Below are 25,404 nucleotides of genomic sequence, written 5' to 3' on the forward strand. Positions count from 1 at the left end.
ATTATTTATTTTAGAAACTTCAGTTGTATAAACTATTATATTTTAATATAGTTCAGGAGCATGATGGTATCACATAGGTTAACCATCTAATATTGGAAACAGCAACTGTCAGCTAAAGTGTTAAAAACCCATGAATCGCAAGTCAGTTTATGAAAATCAATGATTTTCAAAACTGTAGGGTAGTGCAACTCTGCCCATGGGATGGGGACAGTTATGAGAACACACCCTAGATATGAGTCCACTAACAATTTCAAGATCAACAGAGTGTTTGTCATTACCATACGTATATGAGCTGCCAGCAGTAGCATCATTCCAGAATTTATCATCAAAGGCCTAGATTCTAGTCTGTTTACAGCACTTACTTTGCCTTGAAGAAAGTCAGTTATCTTTCCTGAGCTTCAGCCCCCAGGCCCAGAAAAGGAAATTCTTTCCAACATTGATTAGTCACAGGCATTTTCCATGGCCTAAATAAATAAATAAACTTACTCTACACACTTTTATAGTAATAGAAGTATGGTAACATTGGGAAAGAATATTCCTTATTCTTCAAATGCTGTATCTATTATTCTTCAAAAATTTCATAATATTTTATTTTACTGTGTTTCAAAGTAGACACTTATTGACAAAGAATTACACTGTTGTGTGTAAAGACACTCCAAAGATAATGGCTAGAACCGTGGCTGCAAAGAATCAAAGACCTTTGGGGGTGGAGTGTTTGGTGATGCTCTACAGGCATTAGTCAACTTATTAAGCTGAAGACAGAAATTTCAAAAGTGTATATCTAAAGTACACTTTGAGAAAGAAAATTGAGCAATGTTTGCCATTAATACATAGTAGTATAGTAGGCATATAAAATACTTCTCTTTAGCCAGATAATTCTGCTATAGAAAGACATGGGGAAAACATACAGTGATAGATTCTAGGATTTCTTCCTTTCAAGCAAATTAGTGGAATATCGGACTAGTGACAGGGAGGTGCAAGGACATTACTTTAATGGTTATAAGAAATAGCAACAGATAAAAATGGTGAAAGCTAAAACTCCTATTATGAATTCTCTAAAGGGCTAAAATTAAAACAAAAAGCTAAAATGTCAGTTGAAATAATAGCTACTATTTACTGAGTGCTTTCTTAGTGACAGTGAAACAAGGGATTAGGCTATCTTTTGTACTAGTGACCACATCCTATGATATTAATATTATTATTACCCCATTTTACAGATAAGATTTTTTTCTCAAGCTTTGAGACTTTGTCAAGTCAAATAATTAATAAGTAAAAGAAGCAGAATTTTTTTTTTCTGTTTCATTGCAGGTTCATGATCTGACTGTTACACTATATCTCTATATTTATTCTCTGAAAAAATATCTCTAGTTGAATTCTAGATGACTATAAACTAAAACAAAAGATAAACCTTTTCATAAAATTATGGAAATAGGAACCCATATTTTGTTCCTCGGTTGCTTAAACTACTCATGAATCAAGTCAGCTATAGTATTGATAGAATCACTGATTTAGGTACAACAAGAAAAGAAAAGAAAAACAAAGATTCCAAGTGTTGCCAGATGAGTGTCTCCATAAAAACAAAAGAAAGAAATAGAAATCTGAGATCAAAGAATAGCTGGATAGCAGAATCAGAGTTATTGAGTATCAGAAGTAAAGTCCTAGGGAACTGGTGATATGGATTATTCTTGGAAATTAGAGAGCAGAGTGGGATCTATGAACATCTGAAACAAAAACAGATAAAAGTTTATGCCCATGAACTCCCAATATTTATGTAGTATCTCCCGACACATGGAGTTGGGCTCAGAAGAGAAAGTCATGTGAGGCAAATGGCACCAAGCATTTCTAGCTTTCACAAATTGTCAAGAAGTGAAGACACCTCTGAGCTGATTGATGATCCCCTGAAGCACACACATATATGCCGACAGGGTTGGTGGGGGCTTCAGCCTCCCAAACCAGTCACTTCATTTGCATGAGTGAGAATGGGGAATCAGGCTCTATAAACTTCAAATCTAGAATCTGCTTATTTCTCGAAAATCACATGACTTGTTACAATGCAGAGCTAAGTTTCTATCAGTTCAGTACAGTCACTCAGTCCTGTCCTATTCTTTTTGACCCCATGGACTGCAGCATGCCAGACTTCCCTGTCCATCACCAACTCTCAGAGCTTGCTCAAACTCATGGCCATCGAGTGGGTGATGCCAGCCAACCATCCCATCCTCTGTCATCCCCTTCTCCTCCCGCCTTCAATCTTTTGCAGCATCAGGGAATTTTCCAAGGAGTCAGTTCTTCTCATCAGGTGGCAAAAGTATTGGAGCTTCAGCTTCAGCATTAGTCCTTCCAGTGAATATTCAGGACTGATTTCCTTTATGATGGACTAGTTGGATTTCCTTGTTGTCCAAGGGACTCTCAAGAGTCTTCTCCAACAGCACAGTTCAAAGGCATCAATTCTATAAATAACTATAATATAGTATAAATATAGCTAGATGTAAACTACATACACCCACAAATATGAATGCAATGCCATTTAAATTCATTGGGAATGATGTGCTTTATTTAATCAGTTTGTAACTAATTGATTATTCTGTTTATGTATCTCAAAGTCATCTAGTCCAACCTGGGTGACTTCTGCAGGCAAAAAGAGGGGAATAAAAAATGTATTTAGTCTCACCAAAAGTATGCTCATACAGTTACAATTTATTTTTTATTTCTCTGGAACATTTTTAACTCTATAGATATTCTATTCATAAGGGAGAAAATCTTTTTTTTTTTTTCTGAATCAGTAGCAAAAAAAATTAATGTTAACTCTTCACATTCAATCCCGAGGTCAAATTATTAAAAGAAAAATATACTTTCTTAGTGTTCAACTCAAATATCCTGTCTGTTTCTCACTAGGACTGAGATTATTTGCTCCAAAAACATGTGAATAAAATTATCTGGAGGCCAACTGTTGTCTACAAATATGTAGTGTGTCACACTGTGCTTTAGCACAGCCTAGCAAGGCGATGGCACCCCACTTCAGTCCTCTTGCCTGGAAAATCCCATGGACGGAGGAGCCTGGTAGGCTGCAGACCATGGGGTCGCTAAGAGTCGGACACGACTGAGCGACTTCACTTTCACTTTTCACTTCCATGCATTGGAGAAGGAAATGGCAACCCACTCCAGTGTTCTTGCCTGGAGAATCCCAGGGACGGGGGAGCCTGGTGGGCTGCCGTCTATGGGGTCGCACAGAGTCGGACATGACTGAAGTGACTTAGCAGTAGCAGTAGCAAGAATATATTTTTCTTTTTTTTTTTTTTTGCCTTTTTATACAGTTCATGGGTTTCTCATGGTAAGTATACTGGAGTGGTTTGCCATTTTCTCCTCCAGTGGATCACGTTTTGCCATAACTCTTCACTATGAATTGTCCATCTTGAGTGGCCCTGCTTCATTGAGTTAGGCAAGCCCCTTCACCAGGACAAAGCAGTGGTCAATGAAAGGGAAGAGATCCACTCCAGGAGATGATGAGGGATAGGGACACCTGACATGCTGCAGTCCACGGCATCTTGAAGAGTTGGACACAATTTGGCGACTGAACAGCAATAACAAACAAGAATGTCTCTTTTTCTCTGTGATTGCTATTTAGTGTATAATGAAATGATGGGTTATCATTATAGCTACCATTTATTGACTGTCTACTGTGGACTAGATCCTTAACTAATCCACAATAATGTCTTAAATAATCCACATAAATTCTCCTCTTCAGAATCCAACATACATGATTAGGACCATTATGTCCATTTACAGATGAAGAGAGTGATCCTCAGAGCCATTAGAGAAGTGTCCCAAGCTGAGAAATGGCAGAGCTGGGCTGATATGATGCCACTATGACACATTGCTGTCTTTTTCACTGTCTCAGGCAAAGTAGTATAGCTGTGGGGTTGCAGAACTTAGGGTTTCACAGATCTCTTTGAATGTGATGCAAGACACACTGGCATAGAAATAATAGATACAGTAGCTTTGTACAAGTCATACAATAGAATCCCATACCAACACATTTAAACACTACTCTAGGATTAACAATAAGAGCAACATTTTTTCCTCATTTCTTTAAGAAGAATAGTTTATAGGAAAAAAAAAAGAATAGAATCGTCAGTCTGCCTTCTTAGCCAAATAGCAGGTAGACTACTGTTTCTTTGATGTCATGAGTATTATTTGAGTTTACTGTGTGTGTTGCTTATGCTCTCAGAGTACAATATCACTCAAGTGCAAAGTGAAGATGGAATGCTGTAGCTCATTCATTAATTTTCACAGCAGTTGGTTCTCTGCTGGCATTTAAAATTAACATAAAGAGAAGTTCAAAAAAATTAGTTTCATTTCAAAACATATAAAGCTCTATGATTTTCTAGAAATGCTGCAAACCGGTTAAATTGAATTAGTTCAAGATGATCACTCAGCATAAGAGAGAAATATTAAACACTATATATCCCAGGTAGTTTTGAAGGTCCTGACTTTGGTTGTTTAAATGTCATCTGATATCAAAGATGACACTCCAGTTAAAGCCACAGCAAAATAAATAAATTGGAGAGGTGATGATAAACAAATGATACCTTATATTATGGAATAATACCTAGAAATGATATTGCTAATACAATGTTTAAGTTACAACTGGATTTATTTTTTTAAAAAAACTTGGAAAATTTAAATGTTATGCTGAAATTACCATTCTCAAGGAAAAGAAAGGAAGAGAAAGAGAATATTTTTGTTCCATAACTGGGTCAGAAGAGCACAGAGAACACAGTCGATGCTAAAAGAGTACACTTGTTTGTGAACAAACTGATAGTGGCTCTTTAAAATGTTTTAGGTTCAGTCCATAGCGTGGCAAAGAGTCAGACATGACTGAGTGAGCGCACACGTTCATTAGTTAGAATAACTGAGATCCCTTTCACATCATAGGGTAAGGCTCACCCACATTGCAGGCAGTCATCTGCTTTACTCAAAGTCTAATGGTTTAAATGTTAATCATATCTAAAAACATACCCTAAAAACAAAATCAACTGGCCTTTGATCAAGCAATTGGACACCATAACCTGGTCAAGTTGATACATAAAATTAATCATTACAGCCTGCTTTACCAAATATAGACAGAGGAAAGGAGATCCAAGACCATCTTTCTGGCAGACTCAAGGGAATCTGGAGCCATAGATTTCCTAGGTCTTGGCACTCCATGAGAACTAGGAGCCTGAAACTCCTGTGCCTGGTCTTCCCTTGGTTGTAGAGTGATGAGCATGAGTGCAGTGGCACTCCACCTCTTGACTTCCATTTCTCTGCAGTGGCTATGGCTAGCAATTACTTCATGAGTTTGACTGAAGGTTTTTAAGACTTAACTTTAACCAAAAAACAAGCAAGTAGACTTTTGACCCTAGTTAGCTTAATAAACATAGTATAGTTCCCTGCACTATATAATTGCTTCTTTTTCTCTGGAGAATCCAGACTAATGCACAGACATTCCACTTCTGAGCTGGCCTCGTTCTGTACAATGCTTTCGATTCTAAGCATCCCTTGAATGGAGCTGTTATAGCATTGCTGGGTCCTGGTTCCACAAAGCTTTCAAGTATCAAGTTATCAGATCTTCTAAGCTTTCAAGTTATTTCAAGTTTGTTGTTGTTCAGTCACTAAGTCACATTCAAGTCTTTGCGACCTTGTGGACTGCAGTATGCTATACTTTCCTGTCCTTCACTATCTCCCCGAGTTTGCTCAAACTCATGTCCACCAAGTCGGTGATGCCATCAAACCATCTGATCTTTTGTTGCCACCTTATTCTCCTGCCCTCAATTTTTCCTAGCATCGGGGTCAAGTTTACTTATTCCCAAATAGCCCAGGATCCATAAACTCCTCTGACACTTCTGTGCTCCCATCTCTGACCAATCCACATGTTTTACCCTCAGTAGTCAAGACATATTTCTGGCTTACTGCTCTGCTCACTAGCCAAAAAGAAACTTGTTGACCCACTGTGCCCTCCCACCTTTTTAGCTCCCAGCCTTCCAAAATGATCCTTCTAGTGGGGCTTTGAAGATGTTAACCAAGGAACCCCAAATGCAGCTAGGATAATACCAGAGCTCATAGGCAAGTATGTATATTAGAACCAAACAGTGACCTTGGCTTATAATCTTATTGTAATCAACATTCTTTTGGAAGGAAAGTAATGCCCCATATCCACTGAATGAATGAAGACATAAGAGTATCACTATTACTAGGTACATAAATATGTATATCATAGAATTTTTTAACTTTTAGTTTTAATTGGAGAATAATTGCTTTACAGTGTTGTGATAGTTTCTACCATACAACAGGAGTCAGCTGTAAGTATACATATATTCCCTCCCTCTTAAGCCTCCCTCCCACCCCATCCCCCATCTCACCACTCTAGGGCAACACAGAGGAAAAGCCAACTTGTTAACCCCCAAATTTGAAAGTACTCTAGATGCTAGTTTACTTAACCTTGGTGCTACAGATTAAGACGTCATCTTTTGATTTATAAATGTTAGGAAAGTCAAGAACTTTGAAACAAGAATATGTAAATAAACATAAATGTGATCTTGAAAAACTCAATCCATATAAGAATAATCAACTTTTCAAGCAAGTATTTTCATATTTGACAATGCTTTCATGCAAACAATACTCCAATAACTTTAGTCTACTCTGTATTTTCTGCTAGCTAAAGTTAATAACGATAATAAAGGATAATTGTGCTTATTTGTATTTGCTTAAGTTTGAGGGGTCACAGAAGAAAGGAAATATCAGAGAACAGACAAGAATGTTGATTAAATCATTGGCATGGGTAATAATAACAGCTATGGACTAATGATTCATCAGGCTTTTAAAGACTTCTGCTGGCTAAAACACCCCAAAGCATCATCGTACCTCTCTGTGAAGTGATTCATTCAAGGAAGGCACTAGAGTTTTTAAAAGCTATTTGAGTAGTTCTTAGGTGCAGCACTTTGCACTAGGGAGTCCAACTCTTGGAAGCTTAAAAGGTGCATTTCTTATGAGGATAGCTGTAGAAAGGCCAAATTCCAGGTGAATCATGAAATCTGGCCATCATAGACTTGTGTAGATGAAGAGGTCTGCTAAATAAGATTGTTCCAGCTTAACATAAGAAGATGAATTTTCTTTTGTAGATATTCCAATTAGATGGTAAGTTTGAGCGATCTATGGGTGAACTTTGGCGTGACACTGATGTGAGATTTTACAGCCTTCAAGTGTCAGAAGTTCAGCAACACAAGTCTACTTATGCTGGCCATGATGGCCATGATCTATGAAATCACTATCTGAAGTTGCTGACTAAAGGCTTCTACCCAGGCTGCAGCCACTCCTATGGAATCATCCATCCTGGCATCAACAAAATTGTCTCCACAATGATCCAGAAGGAGTTCTTAGAGAACAAAAATCATGTGGTTCTGGGTAAGTTAGATGAAAACTGGAAAGAAAACTGGGCACTCATTGTGGGGCTTCTAGAAAGAGAATATGATCAGGAATCAAATAATAATCACATCCTCAAAGTGATTTTAAAAATTAAGAACACGTTGACAGTATCTATTATACTGGAAATAGAAGTGCTTCAGTGCCAAGTCATTTCAGTCATGTCCAACTCTTTGTGGCCTCATGGACTGTAGCCTGCCTGGCTCCTCTGTCCATGGTATTTCCCAGGCAAGAATACTTGAATGAGTTGCTGTGCTTTTCAAAAGTTTTTAAAGAATTTTCTTCCATTGTTAACTGGAGTTTTACCTTCTGTGGCCTGATGATGAGAATAAAAGAAATTCACGCTTAGATGTGATAAACATCAACTAAAGTTCTCTTCTCTGGGATGAAGTTTCCCAGTGTAGGCAAGACAAGTGTTTCTATCTCTTAAAGGTCATGATAGTATCAGTTTCAAAAACAATTTAGCACCCATCTGCTTATTTTCAGGAAAGTGTCACATAAAGAAAATTTAATTGTTCCAAGTATTGGAGAACTCCCAAACTTTTAAAAGATCATCACCATGAGAAAGAACATTTGGACATTCAGAGACTAACATTAGCACCCAAAGATGATATCCAAACCATGTACTTTCATAGCAATTTGCAACCACATACAAATATCTGACGGTTTTTGCAACATTCAGTCTAGCAGCACATGTATACGTAGACTAATTCAAATATTTAAAAATTATAATTAGTTGGCATTAGTTTCTTCAATCAAAATTTAATACAAAGATGATTTCTGTTTAATTACATTATTTGCTAATATATAATGTGATACTTTGGCCACCTCGTGCGAAGAGTTGACTCATTGGAAAAGACTGATGCTGGGAGGGCTTGGGGGCAGGAGGAGAAGGGGACGACAGAGGATGAGATGGCTGGATGGCATCACCGACTCTATGGACATGAGTTTGAGTGAACTCCAGGAGTTGGTGATGGACAGGGAGGCCTGGAGTGCTGCAATTCATGGGGTTGCAAAGAGTCGGACACGACTGAGTAACTGAACTGAACTGAACTGAATATGTAAGTAGTGTTGTTGCTATCCCCAGCACAATACATATAGAAAAATAAAAAGATACTGTCTACCAAGAATTTATACTCTGATGGAAATATATGAATTTCAGATTAGAGATACAAACTTCAAATCAGAAAAGGCACCATCAAAGGAAGATTGGAAACATGTCTAAATATTGATATCAGTGCTAATAACAAGGGATGTTTCTGAGTTTTCCATAAAGCAAAAAAGAGAATGATTATAAAGAGCTTTTGTCCGTATTGAATGTACAGAGTGAAAAGCTATAATGGAAAGGAAATAAACATTAATGAGGTGAGGGAAACTGGACTTTATTGATTAACAAACTAAATAGGTAACTAACCATGTATGTTTATATTTGGAATCAAGAACCAGAATACATTTGGAAACAGCAATCATCTATATTTATATTTATTTAAATACAATGAAAGGGCTGTTCTACATACTAAAAGATTCAGAATGGTAAAAATGTGCTATTCATGCCTCATACAATTAAGAACTTTAAAAGGGTCATACCAACAACAAGTGATATTTAACGAAAAATTCAACTGGACATGATGATCATTTGATCATTCTTGTATAAGGCCAGTTCCTTAAGGTCATTATAAGCACCAGCTGTGGCCAGTCTTCCCTGACACTGTCACATAAACATACATCCAGTATGGAATACTTATGGGAAGATATGGGTTAAATAAAAAAAAAATTGTTGGAAAACAGATTATTGAATGTGTTATTATTATAGCATTTGGCTTGCCAAGAAGCCCATGATTAAATGATTTTTTTATTATTAAGGTAATATGAACATGTCCTTTACCTTTTTACAAATAAAATGTATTTTTTAAAAACAGCTTTATATTTACAGAAAAATTACAAGGATAGGATAGAGAGTTGCTGAATATCCCGTATCCAGTTTCCTCTGTTTTTGATGGTATGTTTGCTACAATTAATGAACCAATACTGATACACAGTGTCACTTCAGTCATGTCCAACTCTTGTGACTCTATGGACCACAGCCTGCCAGGCTCCTCTCCCCAAGGGATTCTCCAGGCAAGAATATTGGAGTGGGTTGCCATGGCCTCCTCCAGGGTATCTTCCTGACCCAGGGATCGAACCCACATCTCATGTCTCCTGCATTGGGAGGCAGGTTCTTCACCACAAGCACTACCTGGGAAGCCCCACTAATACATCATCATTAACTAAAATCCACACTTTTTCACATTTCTTTAGTTTTTACATAACGTCTTTTTTGATATCCAGTGTACCACCTGGGACACTGTGTTACATTTAGTTGTCATGTTTTTTTAGGGTCCTCATAGTTGTGACAGTTTCTCAATCTATGATTATCTCAAAATTAAAAGTTTAATTTAAATCTTTTACCCTTAGTAGTATATAGTTCTGTAAGATTTCACACATGCAGATAGTTTTATGACCGCCATCAGAATCAGGATGCAGAATTATTCCCTCAGCCCTCAAATTTCCTAATGTCACCTTGATATAAAATCTTTCCTCTAACCACAGTCCCTGATAACCACTGATTTTTTTTTTCTGTTCTATATTTTACTTATGTCAGAACATTCTATCTTATAAATGGAATCCTATAGTATGTTGTATTTTAATCCTGGCTTTTTTCTTAAACTAGCATTGTTTTCTCTCTCTCCCAGTTTGTGAAAGCGCTAGTTGCTCAGTTGTGTCTGACTCTTGGCAACCCCATGGACTGTGGGCGACAAGGCTCCTCTGTCCATGGAATTCTCCAGGCAAGAATACTGTAAAGGATTTCCATTCCATTCTGCAGGGGATCTTCCCAACTCAGGGATAGAATCTGGGTCTCCTGCACTGAAGGTGGATTCTTTACCATCTGAGCCACCAGAGAAGCCCTTCCGAGCTTCTAGCAGCATTCATATATGTATTTCAGCCTTCCATTACTCAGAACCTACTTACACAGCAGACAGGTTTATTAATCTCTGTACAACACACTTTGATCTGAAATAGTGAATGAGCACATTCATTGGTAGGGAAGGTGGACTTTAATGGTTTTCAACATTAAAAAATCCCCCCAAAAGACAACCTTATAGTTTCCCATCAATGCTAAATACACTGATAACTCCCTTCACTCTCAAAAATTCAGTCACAAAGCATTACATTTGACTTTCACAAGTAGATAAGTGACATTATTTCACATTAAACAGATACTAAGTCAGACTGATGGGAGGAATATCAATAACTTCAGATATGCAGATGACACCACCCTTATGGCAGAAAGTGAAGAAGAACTAAAGAGCCTCTTGATGAAAGTGAAGAGGAGAGTGAAAAAGTTGGCTTAAAGCTCAACATTCAGAAAACTAAGATCATGGCATCTGGTCCCATCACCTCATGGCAAATAGATGGGAAAACAGTGGAAAGAGTGACTGACTTTATTTTTGGGAGCTCCAAAATCACTGCAGATAGTGATTGCAGCCATGAAATTAAAAGACACTTACTCCTTGGAAGGAAAGTTATGACCAACCTATATAGCATATTCAAAAGCAGAGACATTATTTTGCCAACAAAGGTCTGTCTAGTCAAGGCTATGGTTTTTCCAGTGGTCATGTATGGATGTGAGAGTTGGACTATAAAGAAAGCTGAGTGCTGAAGAATTGATGCTTTTGTACTGTGGTGTTGGAGAAGACTCTTGAGAGTCCCTTGGACTGCAACGAGATACAACCAGTCTATCCTAAAGGAGATCAGTCCTGGGTGTTCTTTGGAAGGACTGATGTTGAAGCTGAAACTTCAATACTTTGGCCACCTGATGCAAAGAGCTGACTCATTTGAAAGGACTCTGATGCTGGGAAAGACTGAGGGCAGGAGGAAAAGGGGACAACAGAGGATGAGATGGCTGGATGGCATCACCAACTCAATGGACATGAGTTTGGATGGTCTCCGGGAGTTGGTGATGGACAGGGAGGCCTGGTGTGCTGCAATTCATGGGGTCACAAAGTGTCGGATACGACTGAGTGCCTGAACTGAACTGAAGTCATATATGATGAGAGTTACATTTCTGAGCCATGATCCTCCTACATCCACCTGTTTGGAAGACTCATTTGTAGATTTGATTTAGAAACCACTTTGCTACTTTCACATCCAATACATTTTCCTATTTTCTGTGTACTGTTTATTGGGAGGTATGGACCTTTATCTCAACGGATACAAGTAGCCCTCAGATTTGCCTGTTGCCTTTCAGGCTTCCCTAGTGATTCAAATGGTAAAGAATCTGCCTGCAATACGAGAGACTGGGATTTAATCCCTGGGTTGGGAAGATCCCCCTGGAGAAGGAAATGGTTACCCACTCTAGTATTCTTGCCTAGAGAAACCATGGATAGAGGAGCTTTGTGGGCCACAGTCCATGGGGTAACAAAGAGTCAGACCTGACTGAGCAACTAACACTATAATTCTATAGAGCTTTATAGTCAAAGTTCTTAGTTTGCTACAAAACTTAATTCTCAAGTATGTGATTTAAATCAAAGCAGAGCTTACATTGACCCACAGATATATCTAATGACCTTATTCATATTTCATGAGATTTAGTTTCTAATTCAGTACTGTGGGCATTCAGCATTGCCTCAACACATATTAGGGCCCATTCCCTATCAGATGATGTTTTGGTGTATAAAATATTCTTGCTTGTCATTGAGTTAAATATTTCTTTGAGTCATCTTCCAAATATTCAAATGCATTCAATTTACCTTGAAGGAGTTTATTAAGCAAAATCTATGATAAATTGGCTGGAGAAATAAAGACTTGGTGCTTGTCTTCAAGAAGCTCATAGTCCAGTAAAGAAAAGAAACAAGTAAACAAATAATCTACTATATTTTCTGATGAGTGGCAGATATTTTCAGGGGAATCTCAAATAAGACAAAAGGTACTTCTAATGTGCTATGTTAGCAGTCACCTCTATTTCCTACGTGACAAGTCCCTACACTGGGACTTCACTCATAATATACAGGAAAAGTATTTTATGCAAAAAAAGGAAAATGTGAGCAAATTCTGAGTTTTCAATGTCTGGAATATAGATTGTTGAGAGGATAGAGTAAACTTGAAAAATAGAAGGGATTATGCTATATGAATGCATAAGATTTGAAAGGTACATTAATGGCCTGGATGAACTTGGTGAATACTATTTTGATTTAACTACACATTTCATGGCAGGGTAAACAATTTTTGCATGGGAACTCAGCAGCCTAGGCATAGGTACACAGAAAAATGATGATGGAAAGAACAGGATGACAGAGTTTTATGTTAATTTGTTGGCTAGTTCAGTTCAGTTCAGTTCAGTCGCTCAGTCATGTCCGACTCTTTGAGACCCCATGCATTGCAGCATGCAAGGCCTCCCTGTCCATCACCAACTCCCGGAGTTAACCCAAACCCATGTTCATAGAGTCGGTGATGCCATCTAGCCATCTCATCCTCTGTCATTCCCTTTTCCTCCTGCCCCTAAGCCCTCCCAACATCAGAGTCTTTTCCAATGAGTCAACTCTTCGCATGAGGTGGCCAAAGTACTGCAGTTTCAGCTTTAGCATCATTCCCTCCAAAGAACACCCAGGACTGATCTCCTTTAGAATGGACTGGTTGGATCTCCTTGCAGTCCAAGGGACTCTCAAGAGTCTTCTCCAACACCACAGTACAAAAGCATCAATTCTTCAGCACTCAGCTTTCTTCACAGTCCAACTCTCACATCCATACATGACTACTGGAAAAACCATAGCCTTGACTAGACGGACCTTTGTTGGCAAAGTAATGTCTCTGCTTCTGAATATGCTATCTAGGTTGGTCATAACTTTTCTTCCAAGGAGTAAGTGTCTTTTAATTTCATGGCTGCAGTCACCATCTGCAGTGATTTTGGAGCCTAAAAAAATAAAGTCTGACACTGTTTCCCCTGTTTCCCCATCTATTTTCCATGAAGTGATGGGACTTCTATTTCCCATGAAGTGATGGGCTAGTTAGCTAGTTAGTTAAAAAGATAAGTTTTAAATCCCACTGTGTGAGGTTAATCTCATGAAATGGGAGCAACACAATCCACTGCAATCAGTTCTTTGCCATCTTTTTTAATAAAAATATTTTTAAGACTGTGAACACCGGTTTTTAGAAATTAGTCATCCATACTATTGAATTACTAGCGATAATGGAAAGATCTCTGGTAAACTCTAGAAAAAGTCATCTTTCATCAATTCCCACATATGGTGATTGCTTAATCTAGAGCATAAGCCTTAGAGACAAAGTAGAACTAATTCAGGCTTAAATTTTGGAATTGGCATTGGACAAGGCAGAAGCAGAGTGTAAAAAACAGAAACCAGAAATTCAGAAGCAGAAAAGAAACAAAAATGAAAAATGGGCTATACAAAATAGAAATTGCTATCTGGTGCAAATATCAGAACTGACAATAGAGAAAATCCTATTTGAATATCTAGTTTTGAAAATTTTCTTTGATATAGCTTGTTTGTTTGTTTTGCCCCTATATTTGAGGAATGCAAAGAAGCAAAAATAAGGGTATCAAAAAAGGAGAAAATCTTTCAGTGGGCTAGGATTGTGTGTACTAAAACATGACAGAATTTAACATATGTACTGCTGATAAAGTGAGTGAAAGTTGCTCAGTCCTATCTGACTCTTCGCCATCCAGTCCATGGAATTCTCCAGGCCAGAATACTGGAGTGGGCAGCCTTTCCCTTCTCCAAGAGATCTTCCCAACCCAGGGATCGAATCCAGGTCTCCCACATTGCAGGAGGATTCTTTACCAGCTGAGCCACAAGGGAAGCCCAAGAGTACTGGAGTGGGTAGCCTAGCCCTTCTCCAGTGGATATTCCTGACCCAGGATTTGAACTGGGGTCTCCTTCATTGCAGGCAGATTGTACTGCTACTTGCAATTATTAATATAAAATATTCTCTTTTCTATGAACAACTTCAATCCTTGTGATATAAGCATAGAATTTAAAAGTTAGTGAATAACTTTTGATAGGTAATCAATATTTTATACATCTTTATCAAACATGAGAAATTACAAACTTTTCGGGTTCTAACATGTTGCTGCTGCTGCTGCTGCTGCTGCTGCTAAGTCACTCCAGTCGTGTCCGACTCTGTGTGACCCCAGAGATGGCAGCCCACCAGGCTCCCCCATCCCTGGGATTCTACAGGCAAGAACACTGGAGCGGGTTGCCATTTCCTTCTCCAGTGCATAAAAGTGAAAAGTGAAAGTGAAGTTGCTGAGTCATGTCCGACTCCTAGCGACCCCATGGACTGCAGCCTACCAGGCTCCTCCGTCCATGGGATTTTCCAGGCAAGAGTACTGGAGTGGGTTGACATTGCCTTCTCCATCTAACATGTTAACTATTTTCTTCTTAATCAACTAGCTGAATAAAAACTGATTTTGTATACTAGATAGAAAATTTCAACTTTTGAAGGATTAGAAGATAACAAAAAATATAACAAATTAATTTAGTGCTTGATTTAGGCATTTAATGATTCAGAAGGCATTCTATCATGTTCATTACGAGGGATACCAATTGCACTGGAAAATCAGAAAAAATAACTGACAGGAGACTTTATTTGAGAGGATATTAGCTAAACCACATTTTTGTTAAATTTTTTAGATAATGTGTTGAGGGTAAAAAGCAAATTGGAAATTTAAATAACTTGCATCTTTCCTGTCGCAAAACCATTTAAACTACTTCATGTATCCTGCCATGTTGCAAATGGTTAATTACATAATGGTTGCCTCTCCTTGACCTTAGATTCCTTAGTTATAAGGAGTGCCTCTTATTTACCATTTTGCTTAATATTGAACTTCAAATATAGGTTCTTAATTTGTTGACTGAAAGTAATTAGCAAAAATGAGGCAAAGTTCATTTGAAGGTGATACTGGCCTATTAGAATAGAAGTGGATGAAGGGATTTCTTTGTAGATAAACCAATGCAAAATATTCTATTAATTTGTTTGGCCCTCAGCGATATTGTTAAGGAACAACAGTCAGTATGAAACAACAGCAGAATAAAAAGCTGATAATGCTTTTTAATGCAATTGGCAGCTAGTATAAGGAGAACCTGTGCCACCGAATGACTAGTCAAACTTGAATCTGATGGAAGATTCAAGGTAAGTTAACCCATGGGGTAGCATTTTATGTATGAGTACTACAATTATAATCAAAATCTGGAAAGTTTATGGTAAAATACTCAACCCAAAAATACAATGAAATCAAAATTTCTGCAACCTCTCTATCTTTACTTTTAATTCATGCACCTCCATGTTTCCCAGGAGATCTAATTAAAACATAAAGAACATGAAAATATTGAAATAGTTCTACAGAAATGCATTTGTTTCTTAAAACACAACAACTCTGTAGAATAATAGATGCTAAGTAAGTATCATTAGGGTAGGGTATAGGTCCCCAGCATTTATTAGGCAGTGTTGGAAGGGGCTTGGCATTATTTTGGCAGTTGCATAGTGGGTTTCAAATTCAGGTCTAAATGCATTTTAATCATTAGCAATTTAGCAATTATAATTTAGAAAGACAAATAAAAGAAACACAAATGTTATGACTATAGAAACATTTGAGTATAATTTTGAGCAATATGAATGCTTGAGCCACTTTTGTATTTGTTGTTAGTAATTTTTATCACAATTATGGCAATAATAGCTAGCATTCCACAGCTATGGAAACTATTACTTCAAAGTGTTGACACATTCATCTTATTTCATTCTCATAATATATCCACATGGTAAGACCACCTCCCAACCATTTCATTCAACTCAGGTCAGGAGGGGGAGCTGCAGGCTTAAAAGCACGCAACAAAGTCCTTTGTGCTTTCTCTATACCCTCAAAGGAAGAGAACAAAGTATTAATACTGTATCCATGCTAATAACAGGGAGAAAACGTTTTCAAGTTGGCTCCCATTTCTTTACTAAAAAACCCTTGGCTCCACTACTTTATCACTTTCTTAAAAATCTTTATGTTTTCTTTCCTGATACTGGGAATGATTGAAGGTAGGAGGAGAAGGGGACAACAGAGGATGAGATGGTTGGATGGCATCACCAACTCGATGGCCATGACTTTGAGTAAGCTCCTGGAGTTGGTGATGGACATGGAGGCCGGGTGTGCTGCAGTCGATGGGGTCGCAAAGAGTTAGACACGACTGAGCAACTGAACTGAGCTGAACTTCCCTCCTATCAAGCTGTCATTTCTCTGTTACTTAATTTATTCATTAAAAAATAATCTTGTGTGCCAGTATGTGCTAAACAAAGATCTAGGTGTCAGCCTACAGTGCTGGAAGTTCTATTCTAGGAAATGCAGAGCTCGCATTATTAATTTCTAGCTTCTTTTTCCAACTTGTCAAAGCTCAAAATGTGCTATATGTTCATAACCCTAAGCATGAAAGGAAAGTCTACTTTATTTGTATTTTATATGAAATGTGTTTTAAATAGTAGTGTAAACTTTGTGTCCATGTGTTTCAGTATGTTTTCATGTGGAAACAAGTAACAATGAAATGGATATCACCCTTTTCCAATATCTTCCTTTATGGTGGTGGTTGTTTCGTTGCTAAGTCATGTCTGACTCTTGCAACCCCATGGACTGTAGCCTGCCAGACTCCTCTGTCCATGGGATTCTCCAGGAAAGAATACTGGAGTGGTTTGCCATTTCCTTTATGGTAGTTTTTCCAATAAAGAGAAAAAAAATTTAATTAACTTTATTATGTCTAAAATTTAAGCAATAATACTTTAACAATATTCTTTAGTATTATTAATAATACTTTATTAACAAAAGTAAAGTATAATAATAATGCTTTTAAAACATATCTCATATATCCAGCAAAATGTATGTCATGCATTCAGCATAAAAATACATAGAAAATAAAGAGATATAATATGATATTTTCTAAGGAGAAAAGAATGTACTTTGCAATTTTATTCTCTGTCCCACTGTTTCATTGTACCTATCTCTCTATATATCAATATAGCTGACCCATCAACAACTGGGGCTTTAGGAGCACTGACTCCTAACGGAAAACCCATGTATAACTTTACAGTTGGCTCCCATATTCAGTTTTGCATCTTTGTCTCAACCAACTTTGTAGTGCTATAGCATTGGTTGTTGTTCAGTCGCTAAGTCATGTCAGACTCTTCCTGACCCCATGCACTGCAGCACTCCAGGCTTTCCTGTCCTTCATCATCTCCCAGAGTTTGCCAACATTCATGTCCATTGAATCTATGATGCCATCCAAATATCTCATCCTCTGTCACTCTCTTCTCCTTCTGCTTCAATCTTTCCCAGCATCAGGGTCTTTTTCAATGAGTGGTTTGCCATGCCCTCCTTCAGGGGATCATCCTAACCCAGGGATCAACCTACATCTCTCATGTCTCCTGCGTTGGCAGGCTGGTTCTTTACCATTAGCACCACCTGGGAAGCCCCATTGTAGCATTTATTATCAAAAAAAAACACAAATCCCTGTATAAGTGGGCCCATATAGTTCAACCTCATGTTGTTCAAGGGTTCAAGTAGTGATTATGTAAATGTTTGTGTGCGTGTGTGTGTGCACATGTGCAAGGGTGCATTATATATGTGTATAGATGTGTGTATGAATTTGTATTTATTTATATACATACAAGGGCTTCCCAGGTGGTGCTAGTGGTAAAGAAACTTCCTGTCAGTGCATGAGATGTCAGAGAGTGGGCTCCATCCCTGGGTGGGGAAGATCCCCTGGAAGATGGCATGGCAACCCACTCCAGTATTCCTGCCTGGAGAATCCCATGGACAGAGGAGCCTGCCAGGCTATAGTCCATAGGGTTGCACAGAGTTGGACATGACTGGAGACTTACCATGTACACACTCATACACATACATAATATATAAATGTTCATACATACATATTGCATATAGCATTTTAGAAGAATAAGAATCTTTCCACTTTAATATCAATATAGCTAAATCTTGATGATACAGAATGCAGATATTCTCTTATTTGGCCCACATTGTTCTCATTGCTTTTTTATTGTCAGGCATTGTATTTCTTCCCCAAACAGTAACAAATACACAGAGAGTAAGGAGAGAAACAGGAAGAAAAAGTGACTTTATTATAAATCTATTTTTCTACTTCTGACAAAAGTTTTTAGAGCAGAGATGCTGGTGATTGGAGATAAAAGTGAGCTTTTATCTGTAGTTGGCATTTACCTTGTCTCTAGTAGTCCCTCCCTTCTTTGGATCACAAAAAGAGTCTATCTAAAGTTTTCTGGATACCTTCCATATCACTACTTCATCCACTAGTCTAAAACTTTAGTTTTTGGAACTGGGAAGTACATTCTAAGATTATTCGATAATACCTGTCAATTTAGGGCCACATTTCTTCATTTAATAGATTAAGGAAACCACAGCAAATATATCTAGCCCTGATGGGTAATAAGTAAATAAGTGGTAGTGATTATGTAAATTCATTGCTATCAGGCTCCAGAAAACATACAAGAATTATTCCTAAGGAATTATAATAATTTAAAAATCTTATTAATATCATCATGAAACTAGGTTACTTTTTTTTCAGAGTTTTCAACTTCCCTAAGAATATTTTGATCTTGATCTTGTGTCTTTATACACAGTGACATATAATCCTGTATATTTTCTAAATTTAGCTACATGGTTTAATAAAAAATACTTATATAAAAAGTTCCATTTGTTAATTCAGTAACATAGATCTCTTTAGTTGGATCTTCAGGTGGTCTTCATCATATTCTAGAAAATTATCAGGTATTACATTTTCTGTAAGAGTGTTTTTGTTTTATTTTGCTTTTATCATTGATATATTTATTTATTAGATTGGAACCAAGTAAGATTCACACATCATATTTATAATGTCTGTTAAATCCTTGTTTATTCTTTATTTTCTTGCAATATATTTGTTGGGGGGGTGGAAATGGGCTTTTTGCTGACCAGTGTTTTCCACAGTCTATATTTCATTGATTGCACACATTTAGGCTTATTCAATATATTTCTCTGTTCTCTATATTTACTATATACTGGTAATCAGAGCTAGAGGCTTAATCTGATTAAAGGTAATATATTTTTGCAACGCTCCTTCAGGAGCGCTGTTGTCACGAGCAGAGACTTTGCCTAGCCCCTGTGTTCACTGTCCCCAGGACAAGGAACCTTTTCTTATTTCAAAAGGCAGATAATATCTGGTTGTCTCTTATTTTATGTTAATGACCATTATGATCAATACCTGGATTATTCTACCATAGATTTTAAAAATACAAATATTCTGTGGCCAACATATGCCTCAATAATTAGAAATAAGGCTATAACAACAATGCCACGGATGGCTCTGCGCTGCTACAGAGTCTCCCCTAATTTGGAGATGCCAAGGGAGAGAAACACACTTCAAACCACAGCATTTTTCAAGTACTAAGAGCATGTGTGAAGCATATGCTATGTTTAATTATAAAGGAAGAAGAATTAAAACATCATACTAAAAAGTGTGCCAATTTGACTGCTTGAATTCTGTATGAAAATGTCTTTGGACATGTGCAGAAATGGGATGGCTTAAAGGACCTTCCAGTGAAAGACAGCTTAGGGATATGGGTAAAATAATCTTTACTTGTAGTTTTTATGGGGTAATGAGATGATGCATAATCGCTATATTTTAAAACCTTATAAGTGCTAAAATGTATTTATCCATTCATCTATCTATTTAGTGAATACTAAGTTCTGCTATGTGCCAGATGCTAAGAATACAACAATGATCTAATCAAGACAAACAAAGTCCATAGCCTCAAAAAGCTTACTTACATTCTTGTGGGAAAGAAAAGCTACTTACAAGCAGAGAAAAAGTAAGTGATATCACTTAATATAGTTGCAAATGTGATAGAGAATAATAAAAATCAGATGATGGACTATTATTTAATATCAGGATATATGGTGAGAACACTCTGGGAAAACAACATTTAATGACAGAACTAATGCTATAGAGGACCAAAACTTAAAAATACCTGGGGGAGAAGTTCAAGAGGTGAAATCAATTGCAAAATCCTCAAGGTAATAAAAATCTTGGCCTGAGTTTAAACATTAAAATTTGGGGCTAAAAAAATGAGTTAATAATGATGTCATTTTTTGAGATAGTTAAGGCATTAGAATTAAAAGTGAGGGAGAGAGTATCAAGAATTCATCTGGGGAAATTCTCAGTTTTGGGGATCTTTTAGGCATCCATCAAGAAATATTGAATATGAATTTGGCAATTGGAGCACAGAATTAAAACTGGAGATAAATGCTTAAAATATTCCTGATCTTAAGCAGTTAGGATTTAAGAGATTCTAGACATTGACGAACCTTGATAGCATATTAAAAAACAGAGACATTACTTGGCTAACAAAGGTCCATCTAGTCAAGGCTATGGTTTTTCCAGTGGTCATGTATGGATGTGAGAGTTGGACTGTGAAGAAGGCTGAGTGCTGAAGAATTGATGCTTTTGAACTGTGGTGTTGGAGAAGACTCTTGAGAGTCCCTTGGACTGCAAGGAGATCCAACCAGTCCATTCTAAAGGAGATCAGTCCTGGGTGTTCTTTGGAGGGAATGATGCTAAAGCTGAAACTGCAGTACTCTGGCCACCTCATGCGAAGAGTTGACTCATTGGAAAAGACTCTGATTCTGGGAGGGCTTGGAGGCAGGAGGAAAAGGGGATGACAGAGGATGAGATGGCTGGATGGCATCACCAACTCAATGGATGTGAGTTTGAGTGAACTCCGGGAGTTGGTGATGGACAGGGAGGCCTGGTGTGCTGCGATTCATGGGGTCGCAAAGAGTCGGACACGACTGAGCGACTGAACTGAACTGAACTGAATTGACATTGAACTTCAAGTCACATTGATGCAAAAGTGTCTCTGACTTTGCCCTCCTGTCCTTACCTTGGTCCCCAGCTCTCGTAATCAGATTCCAATCCTTGTCCCTTTGCCTGAATGCCTAAACAGGTCACCTGCCTTTTACCTAGACCTTGCCTTAGGAGCAGAGACTTTACCTAGCCCCTATGTTCACTTTCTCCATGACAAAGACTCTTTCCTAATATACTAGCCTTGCTTTGCTTTAAATGGTGAATCCCCCTACCTCTCTCTATTGGGGACTTTGGGAAGAGTGAGGGAATTCCTTACCTAGAGTTTCAGAAGATAACTTACCTGTAAGTTTAATGTCTGCATTTCGCTAAAGGAGAGTTGTTCTTATATTCAGCCACCAGAGCAAAGGAGGGAGTGTAGGCAAGAGAATATCTGAGCTGGGGTACCAAACCAAACACCAAAGAGCAAGGAAGGAGAGATTGAAGAACAGCAAGTCAAAGGAGTTCAATGTCAAATTTCATAGACCAGAAAGGAAGACAGAAAGGCTGTGTCTTTCTGTAGAATTAAATTTTTTAATAAGCTGCATCATATCCATCTGTATTTTTTATTAAAATGTAATAGCTGTATAATGTTTTATTAGTTTCTCCCATACAATGAAGTAGATCAGATACATGAATGGAAACATATATCCTCTCCCTTTTAAGCATCCCTGACTCCCACCCCATTCCACCCATCTGGGTCATCACGGAGCACTGAGCTGAGCTCCCTGTGCTATATGGCATCTTCCCACTAGCTATCTATTTTACACATAATAGTGTATATAATTCAACCCCAATCCCCTAATTCATCCCACCGTATCCTTCCCAGTCTGTGTCCATATGTATAGTCTCTACATCTGCCTCTCTATTCCAGCCTTGGAATTAGATTCACCTGTATTTCACATGCTAGTAAAGTAATGCTCAAAATTCTCCAAGCCAGGCTTCAGCAATATGTGAACTGTGAACTTCCAGATGTTCAAGCTGGTTTTAGAAAAAGCAGAGGAACCAGAGATCAAATTGCCACCATTCACTGGATCATGGAAAAAGCAAGAGAGTTCCAGAAAAACATCTATTTCTGCTTTATTGACTATGCCAAAGCCTTTGACTGTGTGGATCACAATAAACTGTGGAAAATTCTGAAAGAGGTGGGAATACCAGACCACCTGACCTGCTTCTTGAGAAACCTATATGCAGGTCAGGAAGCAACAGTTTAGAACTGGACATGGAACAACAGATTGGTTCCAAATAGGAAAAGGAGTATGTCAAGGCTGTATATTGTCACTCCGCTTATTTAACTTATATACAGAGTACATCATAAGAAACGCTGGACTGGAAGAAACACAAGCTGGAATCTAGATTGCCGGGAGAAATATCAATAACCTCAGATATGCAGATGACACCACCCTTATGGCAGAAAGTGAAGAGGAACTAAAAAGCCTCTTGATGAAAGTAAAAGAGGAGAGTGAAAAAGTTGGCTTAAAGCTCAACATTCAGAAAACGAAGATCATGGAATCTGGTCCCATCACTTCATGGCAAATAGATGGGGAAACAGTGGAAACGGTGTCAGACTTCATTTGGGGGGGGGGTGGAGCACTCCACAATCACTGCAGATGGTGATTGCAGCCATGAAATTAAAAGACACTTACTCCTTGGAAGGAAAGTTATGACCAACCTAGATAGCATATTGAAAAGCAGAGGCATTACTTTGCCAACAAAGGTCCGTCTAGTCAAGGCTATGGTTTTTCCAGTAGTCATGTATGGATGTGAGAGTTGGACTATGAAGAAAGCTGAGTGCTGAAGAATTGATGCTTTTGAACTGTGGTGTTGGAGAAGACTCTTGAGAGTCCCTTGGACTGCAAGGAGATCCAGCCAGTCCATCCTGGAGGAGATCAGTCCTGGGTGTTCTTTGGAGGGAATGATGCTAAAGCTGAAACTCCAATACTTTGGCCACCTCATGCAAAGAGTTGACTCATTGGAAAAAACTCTGATGCTGGGAGGGATTGGGGGCAGGAGGAGAAGGGGACGACAGAGGATGAGATGGCTGGATGGCATCACCGACTCAATGGACGTGAGTTTGGGTGAACTCCGGGAGTCGGTAATGGACAGGGAGGCCTGGCGTGCTGCAATTCACGGGGTCACAAAGAGTCAGACACGACTGAGCGACTGAACTGTACCATTTTTCTAGATTCCACGAGTCAGCCAGCTGGCACATGCTCAGTTGTGTCTGACTCTCTGCGACCCCATGGACTGTAGCCCCAACCAGATTCCTCTGTCCATGGAATTTTCTAGGCAAGAATACTGGAGTGTTGTTGCCATTTCCTTCTTCAGGGCATCTTCCTGACCCAGGGATCATAGCTGTGTCTCTTTCGTCTCCTGCATTGGCAGGTGGATTCTTTACCAACTGAGCCACCTGGGAAGCCCAGATTTCACATATATGTGTTAATATACAAGACTTGTTTTTTTCTCTGTTTTTTAAAATTCATCCTGTGGAAGGTTAATCCTGTGTGATGTTCCAGGACAGGTTCTGTGGTTCAGTTTTTTCAGGAAACACTACTTACCTGATCACCACTTGGAGCATCCCAACAGCTAGTAAAATATTAATAAAATATTAATACATTCTGAAGTTCCTTGAGTTTTGTCCAGAGACTTTTTTTTTCTTCAGGAAACACCTATTAACAGCAATGTAAATGATATCTGGGGAGCAGTATTAAGGAAAGGCTGCTGTAGATGGAGCTGCCAGAAGAACTAGTCTATTCCCACATCCACAGCCGGAACAGTCAGCCTAACAGCCATGTGTTTCAATCAGAAGGTCTACAGGCCCTCTCCCTGATGATTTAATTGACTGCTGCCCACTGATTTCACAGGGCATAATAAGAACACTGCTAATATAAGAACCCTAATGCTGAGGGCATCCAAGTGAATCACAAGTCTGGTCCATGATGCTTTCACTGAACACTCTGTCCTCATTAGTTTTCCTCTTTTCTAAACTCCCATAACATTCATAAGCTCCCATAATACTCAAATATCGAATGACTAACTATTCAATATTTAATCATACACAGACTCGTATTTCTGGCTCGTTGCTTCTGGTCCCTACAGCTAACCATTCTCCACTGTTATGGACGTGCTCCATATGTTTCAGTCACAACAAACTCTCAGAGTCCCTGAGCATCCCTACCTCTGTGCTTTTAAATAAGCTGCTTGAGATATTCTTCTCCCTTGATCCCACCCTGGCCAGTTACTACTGGCTCTTTAAGGCCACATGTCACCTGAACTGCAAAAGTTCCCCTGGCAAGGGACTCACTCTGTGCTCTGTGTTCTCGTGACATTTTCTATAAATCACACTGTCATATTTAACACTTTAAACTTTTCTATACACATCAGAATCTGTGACTCTCTCCCATCTCTTGCTTGGAAAGGCAGAACTGTTTTCTTCAACTGTGGGTCTGCTTTGAAAATCTTTTTTTCTCCTGGGATGTTCAACTCCTCCAGAAAAAGAAGAGTGAAACCAACTGCCTTGAGGGAAATAAGAGGCTGGTATATCAATAATTGTTGCTTTTGAGTGACAATTTTCATTTTTAAATTAAAATTGTATGGAGGAAGAAGGGCTTTGGTTCATAAATTTTAATTTTAACTCACTTGGACATTCAAAATATAAGGCATTTTCTTTATTATTGATTAAACTGAGTGTGTTCTGTTGTATAAGACTTCACACTCTCATTAGCAGGAAAAATTTACTAAATATCTAAATGAACTAAATTTTAGCCCAATTCAATAATTAATTTTCCTTAGGGAGGAGTTGTCTGTCTCTTGGGCATAAAAGTATTCAGTCACTGGAATAGCCTCCAGATCTCTTTTTCCTGTCATCTAAACACCTGGTGGGCTGCAGTCCTTAGGGTCGCACAGAGTGGGACACGATTGAAGTGACTTAGTAGGCACCCACGCAAACTTGATAAAGAGACTCAATATGCTTCAGGAAGTGGAGAGTAGGGCTTAACTCTGACTTTAT

The sequence above is a fragment of the Bubalus bubalis genome, chromosome 2 (genome assembly GCF_019923935.1).
Source record: "Bubalus bubalis isolate 160015118507 breed Murrah chromosome 2, NDDB_SH_1, whole genome shotgun sequence".
In the NCBI taxonomy this organism is placed as follows: Eukaryota; Metazoa; Chordata; class Mammalia; order Artiodactyla; family Bovidae; genus Bubalus; species Bubalus bubalis.